Genomic DNA, 16,251 nt, shown 5'->3' with positions numbered 1-16,251 from the left:
ACACGGTTCTGGGGTACAGTGACCAGATCATACTCTGTCCAGACCCAGGACACAGAACAGTCCCCTAAGCAAAATCTGGGGGGCCTGTATTCCTCTCAGAGCAAAAACAGCCTGACTTCCAGAGGTCCCCCACACCAACTGCTGTGTCTCAAGTCTCCCTGACTCTGAAATTTCCACACCCCTGAGTAGGTTTTGGGGGGGCAGCCACAGGGCTCTGGTCTCCCCAATCTCTGCCCTCAACGGGACCTTGGTATGGCCTGGAACCCGTTACAGCCATCCTCCTCCCTCCACACCCCCATGAATGCCCCCACCCCCAGATGTGCCCCTCACCGGACACTCCCCCCCCCCCCCCCCCCCCCCCCCCGCCAGCCACAGTCACCTGGCCCCTCCTCTCTGCCAGACCCAACACTCAGAAAAGTGGCTCCTCTGGGAGCAGAATGTCTCATGCCATCTGCTGGGTGCCCCACAGAGTCCTGGGGATCCCGTGCTAGGCTACCCTGCCAGGCACTCACTCCCGAAGGGGAAGAAAGACAAACACCCACACACAGCCTTGTCTCTGACACTTGTTTTTATGTTTGGTTGTTTGGGGGCCACACCTGGTGGTGCTCAAGGGTTACTCCTGGCTCTGTGCTCAGAAATCGCTCCTGTCAGGCTTAGGGGTCATATGGGATGCCAGGGATCAAACCTGGGCTGGTTGGAAAGTAGCCTCTGAGTTCTGCTCTGGCATTGGCCCCTGCCTCTACCACTTTTCAGCAATGCCCACTCCATGCCTCAATTTCCTTATCTGTAAAGAAGCCAGAGCATAGGGTTTCTTTTATAAAATGACATCCCAAGAGTTCACCTACCCTACCCTACCCTACCAAGCACACAGACACAGAGACATCAGGGTCTATCCCTGTAGGGTTTTGAGGGGTGAGCAGGAGTTGAGTTTAGGGGAAGCAGAGAAAGGGCATCTACTTTGCCTCGCCCCAACTCCTCCTGGGCTGTGGGTTGTGAATCCAGAGTTTCTAGATGACCAGGGGATGGAGCTACTGAGAAGGCGAAGTGGAAGGCAGCCACTGACTGGTCAGTCCACTGCTCCTGGGACCAGCTCTGGGACAAACAGGAGGAGGAAGTGGAGAAGGAGGAAGAAAAGGAGGAGGAAGAGGAAGTGGGGGTCATGGTGCCCGTGTGCAGAGGTACTGCCGAAGAAAGCCTCGAATCGCCCTCACAGCAAACTCTCAGGCGAGGCACAGAGAGGGTAAGTGAGCTGGCCGAGGTCACACAGCGTGGCTGGCAAAGGGGACTCCAAACTCCAATGAATGCTCTCTCCTTGGCGAGACAGGCTCTCCTCTCTGCAGCCCTGCCACCATGCGCTTTCCTGGTCAGCTGCACCCCAGGTGTGGATGTGCTTCCCCCCTCTGTGCGTGGTGCTCCCTGGGGCAAGAGACCTGATGTTTCCCGGTGAGGTGACTCTACCTCGGGTGGTGGCAGAGGACTGAGCACCGGGCAGGAGCTCCGGGGCCAGACCTCTGCGGAGTGAGGATCCTCCCCAAGGGGTGGGTAAAGGGTCCCTAGGTCACCTTGCAGTGTGGAAGGATTCAGACCCGGATTTGTTCCCACCGGGAGGCCCAGGACTGGTTCCAAATTGGGGTTTCCAGAAAGCTCGGATGGGCCGGGTGGAGCTAGGTGGAGGAGGAGGAGGAGAAGGAGAAGGAGGAAGAGGGTCAGGACAGTCTGTGGCCTTCCAAGGCCGGGAGGTGACCCGGAGAAGATGGGGAGCATATTTGGGGCATCTTGGCACGGGCGGACACCAGCCGCCAGGCAGGAGTCCAGCTGCGTCTCCACACTTGTGCCCTGGGGACCGTGCCTGGGGGTGATGGTGCAGCTCTCCCCACGAAGTGCAGAAACCAGGCTGGGGTGATTTATTGGTATAAAAATATCCAGGGTCCTGTAGTGATTGATTTACGCGCGGGGACGCCCCCAGGAAGTCACGACCCCCCTCCCCAGCCTCCCCCGGCCCCCTCCAAGTTCCGCCGCCGTTCCCATTACGACTTCACGTCCGCGTGGGGACTTTATATACCGCAAATTAATCTCCAGAGAAGCACGGAAATATTCTGGGTATTAATAGCGCCAGTAAAAACATCCGAAACGGTCCATCCGCCCGGGAGGCGGCGGAGCCAGAGGACGTGGCTGGCTGGGGAGAGGGGCAGGGGGTGGAGTGGGATGGGGGGAAGGAGACGTCTGGCAAGGGTGGGCACGGCACACCCCACTGGCAGACACACCTGCCCTCATTGGGGTGGGGTGTCCCCAACCTCAGGGACCCCCCTGGGGGACCCCCCCCATCCTCACCTGGACCGTGCGCCAGCGCGCAACGCTGCGCTCTCGCTCTCTCCAAGCGCACCAGTGCGCTCTGGACACCCCGATCCCCACGACGCGCCCGGCCGCCCCCAGCCCCAAGACTCACTGTCCGAGGGGCTCTCCTGGGGCTCCAGCCCCTCCAGGTTGATGTCCCCCTCTTGCATGGCAGGACAGGCTCCCCGATCTGGGTCCGGGGCACCCCAAGTCCAGCGCAGCGCAGAGCCCCGAGGACCCGCTCTCAGGCGCTCAGCGGACTGCAGGATGCGAAGAAGCGCCTTGCTGCGCCCCGGAGTCAATCTCGGCCGCCCTCGCTCCTCCTCCTCCTCCTCCTGGGCCTTTTGGGCTGGGGGTCCCCCTTGCCCGGCCTCCCTGCCCAAGCAACGCGCTACCTGCGGGCACCGCCCTCGCCCCGCCCAGCGGCGCCCACGACTTTCCCCCCTAGGACACCCGGCAGGACCAGGACGAAGGATGGTCCCTTATGCTGGACTCGCGGGGTGCCAGGAGTCTCCCTCCTGCTATATATCTCCACCCTCTCCCCAGACTCTCAGTCAGTGGGGGGCCCTCCAGTGAGCACCCCAAAGGCCTCCAGCTATGGGGAAGGGGCTTCCTGGGGACATGGAGAGACTCCAAGCTTGTCCCCCTCTTTACAGCTTCTCTCCTATGCAGGACCCTAATTCCCCCCCCCCCCCATTCAGAATAGTGGGGCTGTTCCAGTTATTATGGGGGTATACCTTGATGCTCGGCATAATTTAGGAGTGTCTGGAACTGGCCAGCAGCAGCCAGACCCAGGCTGTGATTAGAGATATCGGAGCCAGGAGGTGGCAGCGCCAGCCAGTCCGTGCCCATGCCCAGGCCGGTCGATCCTTTCCCTTTGCCCGCAGCAGCTGTGTCCAGAGGGCAGAAGGGAGAGGGCAGGACACCCCCCCAGACAAATGCAGTAAAGTCTGGGGGGTTTCTGGCTTCAAAGCACCCAGAGATGTGAGCCCTGTGATGGGGGGGCGACAGAAGTCTTGCACTTTCTGAGCCCCTCGGAGAGCCTCGGTTGTGCCCAGCCCTGCCCCCTGTGCCAGGGATCCTTGGACCCTTATCAAGTCACAGCCCACCAGACTCTGCCTAGGGGGACTAAACTCAGCCTCTTATGGGGGGCACACAGCACCTTTGCAGGAAAGGGGCGGCCACTCCCTGGGGTACCCTGAATTTGGGCGGCCCTGTCAGGTGCCAGCATATGGGTCACAAAAAAAAGAATAAAAATTAAAGACATTTGAATAATTTTCTCCGTCACACCCCAAAATCTCTAGGCCCCAGGCCCCCCATCTGTCAGCAATGTAGGTACAAAAGAAACCACCAGCATTGCAGAACTTGGGGTGGTTCTGTGGGCAGAAAGGATTTGGGAGACTGATTCAGCATGGACTGGGGCACTACAGCCTGACAAGGAGCCCCTGGGTGGGGGCAGAGGCCATGCACCCCATGGCTGTGTGGGCAAGGGAGGTCGTGCAGGGTTGTGGCGAGGCTGCAGGGGCCGAGCCCAGAGGCCCCACTGCCACCTTGTCATACCCGAGTCCAGATAAAAATCCATTTTTCTTGGAAGGGCCGATGGCAAGTCGGTCTGTGTAAATAGACAGAGAAAAAATTTTGAATCCTTATCCCTGGAATGAAGAACTATAAACTAGAAAGGCTCAGGGTGAGGGGGGAGAAAAAAATGTAAATAGGAACGGGGTTATTTTTAACTGCCATTGTTTACCTTGGGGCGGGGGCAGGCGCTTGGAAATGGGGTGGATTTAGCCGGCTTGGAAAGGGCCTTGTTGAATGAACATTATTAGCAGAGACACTCAACCAGGAATAGCGGTCGCTCAGCCCTGTGGAAGCCATTTTCGAAGGTTCAAATTCTCGGTTCTCCCCAAAGCCAAATGGGCCTAACACTTGTCAGCAGGTCCAACCTGTGCTAGGCAGCGGGTCCGAGGGGGCAAACCCTTAGACAGTCTGGTCCCCCTCTGAGTCCAGTGGCTCTGTGCCAGCAGCACTCTGAGGGTCGCCATAATTAGAGATGCCAGGGCTGAGGCTGGGAGGGCCAGGGAGGAATTGAAGGGGACAGTGCCCCGAGCCCCCTCGCCAGCTTTCAGGGCAGGAGAACGGCCCATGCTTGCTGGGGTCAGGCAGAGTTTCCCTAGTGGAGCGGAGAGGGCCGAGGGCACCCAGCAATCAGGGCTGCGCCATCGTGTAATTAGGGAGATGGATTTTCCCTTTTGAGCCCGTGCGGTGCGGAAGGAGCCGGGCAGCCAGGCGAGCTTGGCTGGGCACAGGCTGGAGCTTTGGGCTCGGCCCAGGTTTAAAATAGGCTCAGCAGGGCCGGCAGGCCACACACTCCGCAGCCTCTGCCCGCAAAGTCTTGCTGCCTGCACAATCTCTTCCCCCACAGCCTCTCTGTCCGCATAACCTTTTGTGCCACACCTACCTCACTGGCCTCACGCCTTCACAGCCTTCCCAATCTCTGTGCCCACACAACCTCTGTGCCCGTACAACCTCTCTGTCCTCACCCCCTCCTGGCCTGCCCAACCTCTCTGCCCGCACAATCTCTGTCCGCACAGCCTAATACCTCCCACGCAAAGTCTCCACACCCTTCTTCAGGGACCCACAGCAGCCACCAAGAGACACCCTGAGTGCCCCCCACCTTGCCCCCTGGCCACCATCATCAGGGGGGGACACTTGGATCTGGGATTTCCCCGATCGACTCCAGAGGAGTGAGGAGCCCAGCCCAGAACGCCCTCTTGGACAGGGTGACTCTGCCTGTGGTGGCCGCTCGGGGTCTCAGCACTGGAAGGGGAGCTGTGTCTAGTCCAGAACAGGCAACTGGACAGGGACACAGGATAAAGGCGATGGGAGATGCAGCCACGGGGATTTCTGAGAGACCTCACAGGCTCGGGAAATAGCAGATGAGTCCATGGGTCTTAGATCCACGAATCCCCAGATCTACGAATCCATAGTTCCATGGTCAGTAGATCCACAGATTCACGAATCGACAGAACACCAAATCCACAGATCACCAGATCCATGAATCCATAGATCACCAGATCACCGAATCCACTGGTCCACAGATCACCAGATCCATGAAACCAGTTTTACCCTTCCACGAATCCCCAGACCCACGGATCCTCGCATCCACAGAATTCTCCTTTGGGCGCCTCCACCCGGCTCCCTGACTCAGGATTCCGGGCCTCGCCCAACGTCCGCCTGTTTGTCCGTGGGGTGGGGAGGGCGGGCGGAGCCCCCCCGGGAATGGTCGCCCAGGTCAGGTCGCCCGAGTGACTCACTTCTCTGTTAGTCCTGTTTGCCCTGACGAGGCCGCAGGGCCTGAGTTTTGGGAACTCGAGGGACACTGGGGAATGATGCAAATATTGACAGGCCCGGCCCGGCCCTGGGGCAGGCAGGTGGGTGCCAATGGGCCAACCAGGAGGGCTGGCAGGTGGGCACAGGGCTCAGCCTTGGCCTGTCTGGCCATCAAGCTGAGACAGGAGCAGAGCGGGGAGGGTGCTGGCCTCGCATGAGGTCAACAGGGGTTCAATCCCTCGAGCCCTGCCAGGAGCAACCCCTGAGCACAGAGCCCAGAGCCAGAGTCAGTCCCGAGCACAGCCGAAACGGCTCCAAGCAAGGCGGCTGGGGCAGGAGTCACACGGGGCCTCAGGCTCCAGGAAGACGGTGGCCCCAGACTCCATGTGGGTGGAGGCAGATCCCAGGGAAAGGGGACACCACGGCCCAGAGGGGCCCCTCGGACGTCCCTTTCAGCCCCAGACACTTGTCCCGTCTCGGGGAAGATGGTCCTGGCGCTGTGGAGAGATAAGGAAGGACCCAGAAAGGGAACTTGAGCTGGAAAGAGCCGCCACCTTATGGGGCTGTGTGGGTGGGGACAGAGCCTCGCCCCAGGTCCCCACCCCACTTGGCTTCCTGTGTCCTGAAAGGCCTCCGGGTTGGGGTGCAGGGGGGTACGAGCTCCAGGAACCCCTGAAGCTGTCTGAGGACACCTGGTGCTTACATCTCGTCCCTCCTGTGACCTCAGGGGACTGGGGTCTGGGGGGAGGTGGGAAACAGCTGTGCTCTGGGGTCCTGGGGCTAAGGCCCACACCAGCCCCAGGACAAAAGGGGGCTGAGGGACAGCGAGGGGGTGTGGGCAGCACCTGACCCAAAGGGGGGCTGTGAAACCACATCTCCAGCGTGTGGGAGGGGGTCCCTGTCCTATCCCAGGGGTAAGGGCTCCCCATGATGGTCACAGGTTTCGAGTCCAGAGACCCTGTTTGGGAAGCGGGGTCCCCCTTGAGGGCGCACCTCTACCAACAGAGAGAACAGAGCTGCCGTCCAGCCAGACTGAACACGGGGCTGGGGTGGGACTCAGGGGACCCAGAAGCCGCTTCATAAAGGATAAGGACACGCTGTACACGTGGCTCAGACGGGAACACTCCCTCAGGGGCACTCGGGTGCTGGGACTCTGCCCATTCCTAGAGGTCCCTGCACTGCCTGGGGGTCTTTGCTCGAAGCACCGGCCATGGGTACCAGCCACACACGTCGTGGATGAAGGGCGCCAGGCAGAGAGGGGAGCAGGGACCTCAACTTGTATTCACACCCCAACAGTCTGGAACTCTGCTCTGAGCTTGAGTCTATTACTGAGTCACACACACGCACACACACACACACCCCAACTCCCAAATTAATTATTTTTGTTTTTGTTTTTTTTTTGGGGGGGAGGGTCACACCCGGCAGCACGCAGGGGTTCCTCCTGGCTCTACGCTCAGAAATGGCTCCTGGCAGGCTCGGGGAACCATGTGGGATGCCGGGATTCGAATCAGCAAGGCAAATGCCCTACCTCCATGCTATCTCTCCAGCCCCCCAAATTAATTTTTTTCCCCACACATGGTGGCACTCAGGGGTTCCCCCTGGCTCTGTGCTCAGAAATCTCTCCTGGCAGGCTCGGGGGACCTTATGAGATGCCAGGGATTGAACCTGGGTCAGCCACGTGCGAGGCAAGCGCCCTCCCGCTGTGTGGTCACTCCAGTCTCTGGTTGTTTTTTTTTTCTTAGTAAAAACAAAACAAAGCAAAATCTTCCTATTTTTAGCTGGTTTGTGACTACCCAGAAAGACCAAAATCCTGCTATTCTCCCCCTGGCCATAGAATCTGAGGCTGAGCGGCATGAGCACAGGTATGCGGGCAAAGTGCAGGGAGAGCTGCCCTTCTTTGTCTCTTCTTTGGCCTGCGCTGGAACGCAGAGTGGAGGGTTGGAGCTCAAGCAGCATTGTTGAGCCATGAGGTAGCGACCTGAGCAGTTCCAGGGAAGGGCTCTGGCCCCCCGAGGGCCTAGGGAGGCCCCGTCCAGCACCCCCAACCCTGAAGTGCCACTCTCTGAGCTCCTCTGGCAAGACCCATCACGCATGCCCACGAGACACAGCTTGTCTGTCCCAGCAGAACCGACCGGGACCTTCTTCCCCGCTTCTCTCTGTGACACGTGGCAAGGGTGAGGGGTGACAAACAGCCTGGGGGGGGGGCTTTCGGGGTCACGAGCTCTGTCCATGCCCACTTGATACTTCACACCCACAGGAGGTGAGAGCTAAGGTCGCCGCCTCTAGGGTGGCAGTCCGGATTGGCCTGAGGATTGCCCCACACTAGGTCTGACAAGGTCAAATCGATGAGGCTGGGGACACCATGGAGGCCTCTGTGGTGAACGCGGGCACCATTCCGGGGGTCACATGCAGGGGGTGGCACAGAGAAAACAACAACCAGGGTGGACTGGCCTGTCCATGTGTCTCCTGTTTGCAGTTGAGACTGGTCCCTGTCCTTCTTCCCCTTCAGGGACCCCCACTTTCACCCTGAGAACCCTCTGCCCCCACCTCCCTGCCCAGCTCTCACAGACGCCCCCAAACTGCCTCTTTCTCCCACCCTCAGAGCTTTTTTCGGCTCCTCTTAGCAAAGGGATAGTTTCCTTAGGAGTCGGGGTGGGGAGGACTCAGGCTCAGTGCTCAGGGGGTGGAGGTGGAGAGCCAGGACAGATCCCTCCAGATACGACTGGTTGGGGGTATACTCTGCTTCCTGTACCCTGGCTCCGGTGGACACCCTGTCTCAGAGAGGGGACTCTGGGGGGACACATCCCTGTGGATAGTGGCCGCCAGTCCTCCGCCCTTCCCACTCCTCCTGCATAGGAACCAGAGGGCTAAGGTTCCCTAGGAGCTGTGACCCCACTTTTGATGCGTGGTATTGGGGACCCTGCCCTCTGCCGTGGAGTCAGGCCACACAGGGGCAAGACTGTGGGGTGAGGGTAGCTGTGCCCCAAACTTGATGTTCACAGCTAGTGGGGAGGCCTGGTTGGGGAGTAGCCAGGTGGCCCCGATTCTGACACTGGGAGGACTCAAGGGACTCTGGGGATTCTGGGGGACTAGGAGAACTCAGGGGGACTCAGGGGCACTTGGAGAGACTGGGGGACTCAGGGAAGGCAGGGCTGTGCCCCACACCAGCCCATCCAGCTGGCTGGAATCGAGGCTTCCTCCAGCCCCTCCTGCTGCCTGTTCCCCCTTCTCCGGGCCCCAGTAGATGTGGGTCCCCCCAATCTCAGGGAAGGGATCAGGAACTCAGATGTGCTCTGCAGCTCCGTGTGGGTGAGCGGAAGACTCAATTGTGCGGTGACACAGCCGGGGGTGGGGGGGGTCAGCTCAACTCAGGGTGCCCCGACTCACCAACAGGTGGACCCGGCCCTGTGCCCCAATTCACAGACGGGTGGACCCACAGACCTGACCCTGCGCCCACCCACATTCTGGGACCCTCAAGGCAACCAGAGACTGCAGCTATAGAGTCACTCCTGGGCTGGCTGGGCAGCTCTGGGTATCATTTAACCCCTGCACTGTGACCTCTGACCCTTGACCTCCAGCAGCACAGAGCACCAATGGAGGCCGCCATTGTTGTGCGGCCACTGGGAGTCATGGAGGGTCATCAGAAACCCCCAGAGAGGTGGTTCATTCATTCATTCCCTCACAGTAGTAATTCATTCTTTCCCTCATAATGGCCGGTTTATTCATTCATTCACTCATCCCTCAGAGCAATGGTTCATTCATTCATTTATCACTTCAGACTGATAGATCATCCATTCATTCACTCAATTCATTTCCTCATTTATTTCCTCAGAGTAGTGGCTCATTCATTCATTCCCTCAGAGTTGTGGTTCATTCATTCATCCCTTCAGACTGATGGTTCATGCATTCATTCACTCGTTCATTCATTTATTCCCTCAGAGGTGAGTGGTGCCATGCATTCATCCATTTATCTCATCCTCGACAAATTGTCATGCATTCTCTTATAGATGCCAATCAGCATCCCCTCCTCTGTGGAGTGCTATCATTCATTCATCCATTCATTCATTCATCCCTTTGTGATGGGGGCTTTCAGTCATTCATTTGCCGACAGAGTCTAGAGTCTAGTCACATACAAAGTCTGGAGTGTGGGACCCCCAGAAGGAGCGAGTCTTGCCCTTGGGCAGCATTGCCTGAGACGCAGGTGGGCTCCATCTTCAAAGACTCCCGTCCCCTCCAACAGCACCACGGCAGGTCCCAGGGTCAAGGCCCAGGGCTGTTCTCCCCTGAGCTCCCCCTGGCCAAGGACCCCGGGAAGGCCACCTTCCCATCTGTTTGGGGATGCCTGTGGGGGCAGAAAGGGAACAGAGGCTCGTCCTGCTCACCCCAAACTCCTGTCTGCTCAAGGCAATGATCCCCAGCTACACCCAGGGCTGTGACTTTCAGAGGTGCCTTTATGTCCTTGCCTCAGTTTACCTCTGCATCAGAGGGACCCAGCGACACCTGCAAGGCTCGGACCCCTGACACATTTGAGCAGGAAGCCCTCTGGGGTGGGCGCAGGGTGGGCACCCTCATCCCCCCACTTTGCAGATGGGCAAATACATGGAGACACAGGGAGGCATGCTCCTCAGACGTCCCCGGCTGCCAAGCCAGAAGTTGGCACCTCTCAAGCCATCCACGCCACCCCAGGAGGTGCAGCCGGTGCCAGCCAGGCACACATTGGAATCTATGGTAGTCGGAGCCCAGAAAGGGACTGGGGAGAAGGGGTGCAGCACACCCCCAAATCATCAGACCTGTCCCCAACCCCTTGCATGCCACACCCAGGGTGGTCCCAGCACTCCCACCCTAGCACACAGCTGCTTACTAGCCAGCAGCGGGTCCAGCGTCGTCTCCTCCATCAGGGACCCCTTGTGTTGGTCCTGTGGGTGCCGGCCAGGACAGTGGGGCGCCTTGGGGTGCAGGAATGTTAGGAAGGGTGTCGGAGGCCACTCCCGGGCCAGCCGTTTGCAAAATGAGTCAGCCTGGCGGGCACATTGGCAGGCTGGAGTCGCAGGTCGATCATTAACCCGTTGGCACCGTCCCGGGGAGCCCTGAACCCCCAGGTCACGCCCTGCGGCCCTGGCCCACCCATGGGGCACCCTCACTGGACCCCCAACTCCCTCCAACTGCCTCCCAAGAGGCAGCCCTGAAAGGGGGGGTTCCCGGGGACCCAGGTCCTGGCAGGGAAGGGCAGCTGGCAGAGCCTGGCTAACACTGCCTCAGTTTCCCCCAGAATCATTGTGGTTGCTTGCCAAGGGGAGCAGCTGTGCCTCTTGGGGTGTCCTGGAGTGACCGTGGAGTCCCCACCCACCAGATGCCTGACATCCCTCCCTCGCAGTCCGCAGGGCCCAGCGCTGACCACTTGGCACCCACGCTGTGCCACTCTCGAGGCAAGACAGGTGGGGAAGAGGATGGTCACAGGGACACGCTTTCCTGGGTGCGAGGTGAGGACCAGGGAAACTGAACCCCGACTTCAGCTACCCGCTTCCCGGAGAAGGAGGTTGGGGCCAAGGTGTCAGGACAGACACTTTATTCCTTCACTCCTTCATGCCTTCACTCCTTCACTTCTTCATTCATTTCTTCATCCCTTCACTTGAGTTCTTTACCCCTTCCTCCTTTATTCATTCCTTCACTTCTTTATTCCTTCACTTCTTCATGCCTTCATTCCTTCAGTCCTTCATTTCTTCACTCCTTCACTCGTTCCTTCATTCCTTCACTTTACTTCTTCACTCCTTACTCCTTCATTCCTTCCCTTCTTCATACCTTCATTCCTTCATTTCTTCACTCCTTCACTCATTCCTTTAGTCCTTCATTCCTTCACTCTTTCACGTCTTCATTCCTTCACTCTTTCACTTCTTCATTCCTTCATTTCTTCACTCCTTCATTCATTCCTTCACTTCTTCATGCCTTCATTCCTTCACTCCTTCATCCTCATCATTCTTTCACTCCTTCACTCCTTTACTCATTCCTTCCTTCGTTCCTTCACCTGCTCACTTGCCTGCTCCCTCCCTCACTAATTCACTCAATCACACATACCTCTACTCTCTACTCACATACACACCCCACATGGCCAGCACACACACACACACACACACACACACACACACACACACACACACACTTGTTCTGATTCACACAACAACCCTCCCTCTTCCTAACTCACTCGAACTCCCTTCACTCCTTCCCGCCACTCTCTTGTTCTTTCCTCCCCTCTCCCCTCTTCTCCTTTCCTCACTCTTTTCCTCCTCCTGCTGCCCTTGAAGCCCCTTCTCATGCCCTCACCAACCCACCCACCGCCCTGCTCCCGGAAAACCCTCCCGTGCCATCGGTGCCACACAGTGCTCTGGGCTCTGGACAGAACTGGCATGGGGGCTGGGCTGGGGGTTCGAGGTTGGGAGGACAGAGCCAGGATTGCTCCCTGGCAGGCAGAGGCTTCCCTCAGCCCCCCGAGCCCCATGAGCCAGAATCTTGCCCAGGTCTGCAGCTGGCCGGGAGATTCTGGCCAGGGAGCAGGCATGGTGCCAGGGTGAGAATTCGCTCAGTCCTTCAGACTCTGAACAGACCCAACCTTCACCCCGACTCGTTATTGATCACCGTTACCAGCGCTGCCAAGCGTGTCTGTCACACTATCAACAGCCACACGTGGCGGGCCTGGTCACAAGTGTCGTGTCTCAGATCGGGGCAAGAGTTTGAAGGCACAGAGTTTCCCCAAAGGGTGCTGCGAGGCCGGCCCTTATGGAGAGGGGGTTCAGCTTGTCCCCAGCCCAGGAAGGATGCTCCTGAGAGACCCCCCTGGAAGCCAGGCCTGTGAGGGAGGGGCTGCCTACCCAGAGACCCCAAAATCCCAGAGAGTGAGGCCTGGCCCTCACCCCTCCTGGGTCGATGCACTCAAACTCAAAGGTGCCGGGGCAGGCAACTCCTGGTTGGCTCCTGGGAGGAAGCGGCCCCAGCCATGGGTGAGTTTGAGGGTGTGGGGGTGGAGAGGCAGCGGCTGTTTCTGCGGTGCCCAGGCGAGTCCCGGTGTAAACACTGGGCTGAATATCGCCTTATTTGGCCAGAAAAGCCGGTTATCAAGCTTTCACTCGGGGGACCTCTGCTTGGAGCGGGTGAGAGTCTGCTGAGAGCCGGCTGGCTCTCCGTCCTCCTCCTCCTCCTCCTCTACTTCCTCCTCCTCCTCCTCCTCCTCCTCCTCCTCCTCCAGCCAAGGGGGACTTGGGGTGCTGCTTGGCTCCACCTGCTGGGAAAGCATGCCCTGAGGGGAGGGGACCCCAAATCTGGCTCTGGGCAGCCTTGGGGGGAGTCCTGCTGCTGAGCTGGGGCCCTGGCCTTGCAGAGCAGATATGGGGTGCACAGTCCTCTCGGTGCGAGGATGTGAGGTCACACAGGCCTCAACCCAGAGCACTGTGGGGGTGAGCAAGGCAGCAGTCTGCCCTGAGTCCCTGGATTCTGGGGAGCCCCAGTCCCGGTAGGAGATGCTGTGTGTATCTCAGCTGAGGGCTGTTTTTATGGCATTGTTTAGTTTTCGGCTCACACCCAGTGGTGCTTAGGGATTCCTCCTGACTCTGCATTCAGAAATCACTCCTGGCAGTGCTCGGGGGACCCTATGAATGCCAGGACTTGAACCCAGGTCAGCCACGTGCAAGGCAAATGCCCTCCATGCTGTGTGTCTCTCTAGCCCCAAGGCTGCTGGCTGTTTTTGGGGAGCCCCTGGGGGCTCTCCTGGGCTCTGCAGTTACTCTGGTGCTTCTGTGGGGATTTGGGTGAGTGTGTGAAACTGCAGCACCCCCCAGGCCTCCTTCGGGCACTCCGGGATTTCTCAGAGGAGATGCAGGAGCTTCTGCTTCATCCGGGGCTCCCCGGGAGAACATCTGTAGAACTTGTGGGTGCACGGGAGGGGGCCTTTCCCCACTGCGAGGTCCCCCTTCTGCCCTGCAACAGTCTCTCCTTCTGCCTCCCCTGCTCTGCGCTGGTTCCTTTGAATCCACTTTTTTTTTTTTTTTTTTTTTTTTTTTTGGTTTTTGGGCCACACCAGGCGGTGCTCAGGGGTTACTCCTGGCTGTCTGCTCAGAAATAGCTTCTGGCAGGCACGGGGGACCCTATGGGACACCGGGATTCGAACCAAACACCTTTGGTCCTGGATCGGCTGCTTGCCAGGCAAATGCTGCTGTGCTATCTCTCCAGGCCCTGAATCCTCTTTCAGCTCCGTCCCCCTCTGGGCTCCCTCCTACCCTGCAGAACACAGAATCCGAGTGTGGCCTACAGCCGCGAACGTGGGACCCCCATTTCTGCAACTTGGGCATGGGGCACCCCCTTGCTCACATTGGGAAGGGCACCCACCCCGACCCAAGCACCTGCCCTGGGTGATTTTCAGGCTGCTCACGAAGGGGTTCCCTGCTCTGTGGGTATACCCTAAGAGGGTACCCCTAGTCTGTGCCCTCTGTGCCAGATTGAAGATTGGGACTAGGATGGGGAGAGGACTGCAGAGCTTACTTCTGGGCACCTCTGGGGCTCGGCTCTGTGCATGAGGGGGTTCTATGGGCTCTGGAGTCTTGTAGGGCTCCTAGGGGCATCCAGTGTCTTGTGGGGTACCTGGGGTCTTCCAGTATCTCAGGATCCGTGGATCTTGGCATCTCATGGGGTCCCCTATGTCTTCAGGCATCTCATGGGGTCCAGGGTTCTCCCAGCATCTTGTGGGGTCCCCATGGACTCTGGGTGTCTAATGGCTGGCGAAACAGAGGCTGGAGCACCACCTGGGTGTCTCGTGGCTGGTGGTCCTCCCCCTTGTGGTCTCATCCACAGCTGCTGAGACAGTCCCCATGATGGATGTTCCTCCCAGACAGGGCTCCATGTCACTTCTTGGGGTGCCGGGGGCAGTTCCTGCATGCAATTCCCACCAATCGGATCAATCCATCAACCAGAAGCACCTGGCTGAGAGGTGGCCCCGCTCCAACCCCTTCCTTTCTCTCTTTTGTCCCCGAATTCAGGCCCAAGACCCCCACATCCAGGGGTGATGACCCCCCCCCCACCGCCCCAGATCTTTCACTCAGCAGCATTTGCAGAAAATCTTTGTTCCGGGAACAGAAGCAATAGCACAGCGGGAAGGGTATTTGCCTTACACATGGCCAACCCAGGTTCAATCCCTGCCATCCTATAGGGTCCCCCAAGCCTGCCAGGAGCAATTCCTGGGTGCAGAGTCAGGAGGAACCCCTGACCACCACTGGGTGTGGCCTAAAAACCAAAGAAAAGGAAAAATAAAACTATTGTCTCCTAGGAGACCTCAAAGATTGTGACTTCTGGGGTTGGAATGCAAACATGTCTTTTGGGGTCCCCTATTTTCCCCTGGTGCACCCAGGAGCACTCCAGTGGATTCTGGAGCTTAGAGAAGCACCATCAGCCCTGATGGGGGTGAGGAGAGTCATTCAGGTCATGGACACAGCCTGTGCAAAGGTCCTGCGGCTGTTGGCAAGGCCCAAAGGGTCTTTGTGTGTGGCCATGACAGGGTTTGGGGGAGGCTGTCGGGGGACATGGGCAGGATCCACAGTCACGGGGGTGCGGAGGTTCAGGACACAGATCGAGGGCTCCCAGGTTGTCTCAGCAGCAAATCCGGGAGGTCTGACCCCTGCTCGCCCTCCTCCATCCCATCCCCCAGACTGGGCTAAGCAGTTCTGGGGACAGAATGAGGACAGAACCTTCCAGAAACATCTCTCAGAAAGAAAAACAATTCCGGCCCGAACTGATGAAGGGCAAGGAGGGCCCCGAGGCGAGGATCCTTCCAGGAACGAGAGACCAACCTGGCCTCATTCTGCCTGCGTGAACCCCACTTCTTATTTTGCTGGGGTTCTGAGCCAGAGAGAACACGGAGGGGGGCCTGCAGAACTTGGCAAGGGCCCCCGCAGGGCTTGTGGGGGGCCGTGGGGGTTGGCCGAAAGCCCAGCCGCTCTCTCTTGCTTTGATGGGGCTGGAGATAGGATCAGAGGGTCACTCCATGCTCTGGCCCTGAGAGCCGGGGAGACTTGAGGGGCCGTTCCCCAGAGCCCACCCACCTTGGCGGGGGCTGGCCGGGGACCCTGGGCCGTGCAGAGGAGGGAGGCCTTATTTGGGGGTTACGGAGGTGGGCCTGGGTGATCGGGGCTTCCTCTAAACTCAGAGCGGCGGGTTGGGGTGTCAAGAAGTGGTGGGGTGCCAGTGTGACAGGACTGGCAGCAGGTCTGTGGGCGGTTGCACGTATGTGTCTGTACATATGACCAGGTCCTGGACAGACAGAGACAGGGTGAGAACCAGGGCCCGAGATGGCTACCGGCTGAGACCCCAGAGACAGAAACATTGCAGAAGCCCCTGCCTGACTGCTTCCTCACAGAGAAGTCCAGAACATTCCGCAGTAACCAGACTGAGGGACGGTGTTACTCCCACACCAGTGCTCTCTGTGTGTGTGGGGTCCACTCCCGTCTCAGCACCAGGCCCCCCTCTCCCTGCTCGTGGATGACCTGTATGACCTCATGATCTTCTCTACAAGCACCACCAGGAAGTCCCCGGACATGCAGGCAGGCTGGC

Source organism: Suncus etruscus, chromosome 9, assembly GCF_024139225.1.
Source record: "Suncus etruscus isolate mSunEtr1 chromosome 9, mSunEtr1.pri.cur, whole genome shotgun sequence".
NCBI lineage: Eukaryota > Metazoa > Chordata > Mammalia > Eulipotyphla > Soricidae > Suncus > Suncus etruscus.
The sequence above is the reverse complement of the archived record's forward strand: the minus strand, read 5'-3'. Positions refer to the sequence as shown.